At 31.9% G+C, this 3,348-nt stretch overlaps 1 long non-coding RNA gene across 1 annotated transcript; it reads right to left on the bottom strand.

The window, feature by feature from the left end:
* Window positions 1-535: 535 nt before the first annotated feature.
* LOC149477848 (uncharacterized) lies at window positions 536-2,780 on the bottom strand. The gene is made up of 3 exons (XR_016317512.1): window positions 2,257-2,780; window positions 2,072-2,133; window positions 536-1,997 (listed from the first exon to the last, which is right to left on the bottom strand). It is a non-coding gene; the product is annotated as an uncharacterized LOC149477848 (long non-coding RNA).
* Window positions 2,781-3,348: the final 568 nt, after the last annotated feature.

Raw genomic sequence — 3,348 nt, 5'->3', positions numbered from 1 at the left:
CGTTCTTTGTAAATGTTGTGGTAGCTGTAGATTGAAGGAAATATGTAGTTCAAAGCGAAATGTAAAGTTTGAAATTTTTTATCGTCGTATTACTCCATGACGTGACTTTATTGCCAAGACGTGACCTTGAAATTTTACTCTCAATGGGCCTGAATAAGTTTTACTTCAAAAATTGTAAGGTTTAGGAGCTAGTCAACATTAGCTAGTCCAGACAGTACAGCTAACTATTATACAAATCTCCTGAAATTTTTATACACATCACACCCATAAAGCTGTCAACGGTAAATAATGATTGATTTTTTAAACTATAATAGACGCAAGTGTGCTTCTCATGACACAATGACACAGAGTCAAAATATTTTGCGAATACTAATTGTTTATCTGTTCCACTATAGACCGGAAGTTCGTACTTTGACGTTTTGTGTTTTTTTTTCTCAAATGAATTGCGCATGTGAAGGCATTTTGTTGTCCATTGAATTTAAAAATGGAATTTGATTGATATGAGCGCTTTTGTAGTGGATTTTGATTTTTAAGACGATACACGAAAAAAAATCCACTGCTTGGCGGGCGGAGTCTAATAGCTCGCTATCGCGAACGCGGGTGTGCGCGAAGTCATTCTTGCAAACTCGCCGTGCTGCCGCTGGCCGACTCGGGACAAACATGTATGGAGTCGTCATACAGTTATAATATTGTTATACATTTATTCAATTGTTGATTTATTGGTTTTATTTTCTTGCTTATAAACAAATAATCTTCTTTCCAACAACTACTTAGACATTATTAATAATTATTATTATTTCGTAATGTTTACTTTATTACAAAATAATACAGGTTATAAATAATCTTTAAAATAACAAAAAATATTGTTACTCTGAAAAAATGAAATAGTAATCAATAACGCGGACTACTGAATTGATTTAGATAGAATTTGATGCTGACGTAGATATTACATCATGCCCAGAAATGAAAGGTACTATTTCTGAAAGAAGTTATAAACCCTAATTCTTCTCAGTCAAAGTCAAGAGTGGAAGATATCACTAATACAGTAAAACTGATGCGAAACTTTGGATGTTAATTTGTATATTTTTTTGTTAGTTGTTACTTAATCACGTCAAGACTACATTACCAATTTTGATAAAATATAGCTAATAAAAAGTATCCTATGTGTAAATCCAGGCAGGATTTACACATAGGATACTTTTTATCCGAACTGAACACTTCTGTGGGATAAAACAGGATTCACGATATAACCTAATTCCAAGCGGGCAAAGCCGCGGTCGGAATGATATTTTTTTAAATAGAAAAATTGTTTAAAAAAAAAACACAAAATATATTGACGCATGTATTTTTTTTTTTGCACTCTATTATAATTGTAATTATTCATTACAAATAATCAAAATAAAATAGCCAGAACAAAGTTAGGCCCTGGTAGGGTAGGTAGGCAGGTACAGCAATGTGAGACGAACACTGGCTTATTTATACCAATAATAATGTTTTATAAACATTAAATTAAGTTTACAACAAAAATACATAATATTAGCTAATGTGAAAACGAATCAACCAATCATCCCACAACAATGAAATGTGCACACAAATATTCATCCAAATCGGTTCATGTGATTAGGAGGAGTGACTGCAGCGCCATCTTCCGGGCCCAATTGTGTTTCCAGATCACCCAGGAACTCAATTTAATATACTTACACAAAATTTTTCGAAATTAAAACTCACATTACTATGTAAATATGAATATAAACCTGTTTTAGTACTAAGCAATTTCCCGCACAGGTGTAGTAAGTATAAATGAAATAAATATCAACATCAAATTCTTTATACAACATACTTATCTACCACCTACTAAGAAATGTAATTCTTGAAATTTTTTCGTATTTTTTTTAAATATAATACTACTCCAATGAGCTCCTGTTCCATATCACGTCCGCCATACTTCCACTAAGTTCACCATGATTTTTTATTTCTTTGCACTTTGTTGCTTTTTGCTAAAAATGGAATCATGCGATAAAACCAGTAGAACGTTGATAACATACATTTTTGACTGAATAAAGGTACTTACGAAGGAGTGGGTTCACATTGTGAACAATCAGTGGGTTTATTTTCCTTCTGGATTCCGGATTTCTGAAAAGATTATCTATGCTATAAATGAAAAAAATCTTACACATTCGTTATGTACTTAAAACAGGGGTACATATCAAACATCGTCTATAATACAATTATCATCAAATTTAAAATAAAACCAACTTCTTCATTAATTTGTTCCAATTGTAAGCATTCTTTTTTCTCCAACCTTTATGTTTCTTCTTCTTATTTTCTTTATTGTCCCCATTTGTCTCATTTTGTCTTATCGTGTTGTCACCCTTTTTTACGATTGCGCGAGCGACACAAGTTCCCCGTGTGACGGCCGTAGCGGGAATGACTCGTGCAGCGATCGGGGTAGGAAGGTACAGGGCGGCTCTCGCTATATTGGCTGGTCGCGCGCTAATTTCAAGTATTTCTTGTTTATTTCAAAACCATCGCATATTTCAAAATTCTAAATCGGTAGACGTATAGGTTGTATATTTTATAGTTAATATCCAAAAAGTCGTAACTTTACGTTTGTTATTTTGAAGATGCCAGAGATTATAAAAAAATAACAATGAGAACTTTGTATTTTTTTTCTATCGAGAAAATATCATGGAATCATGTTTCTAAAACGGTAGACGTATTGTGTTACTATTGAACTTTCTTGTCAAGAATTTTCATCACGACAACTTTAATAATATAAAAATTACGAAGGTTTGAAAAGGGCCGTAAATGTTAGAAAAATTAATTCATCACCTTAAAATATTAGATGGGTTTCTTAGAACCGACTGCTATAATATTTACTTGTAATTCTATAATCAATAATACATATTTAAATTCAGTTTAAACGAAAAATATTTTAGCCAGTATTGGCTTATGAACAAAAATATACTAAGTAGGTACCTACTCAATCCCGAATCAGTTAGGTCATAATAAGTATTACTGTATTGTGTTATGTGTACTGAAAACATACTACCTACAATTATTACAATATTTTTTAATGTTTGAAAAAGTTTATGTATGTTCTTATTTACGTACCTATAGGAATAATTGACAAACAGAGGCTTTTGTCGAAAGGCAAGCAAGATACCCAGAATAAACCTAGTTAAGCTATTAAATTATTGTTACTTGTAAATTTCTTGCAATAAAGGCTTTCATTCATTCATTCATTCATTCATGTATAATTGAATAACTACATAGTTTAAAACAAAACTCTCTTTCTGTCCGTCCCGATCTTCCTATGCTTAAATCTTTAAAACTACGCTACGAATT

Source organism: Colias philodice, chromosome 23 (genome assembly GCF_061535455.1).
Source record: "Colias philodice isolate Cphi_HAF_F1 chromosome 23, ilColPhil1 Martin Lab GWU primary, whole genome shotgun sequence".
NCBI lineage: Eukaryota > Metazoa > Arthropoda > Insecta > Lepidoptera > Pieridae > Colias > Colias philodice.
This window is presented reverse-complemented; position numbering and strand designations above follow the sequence as displayed.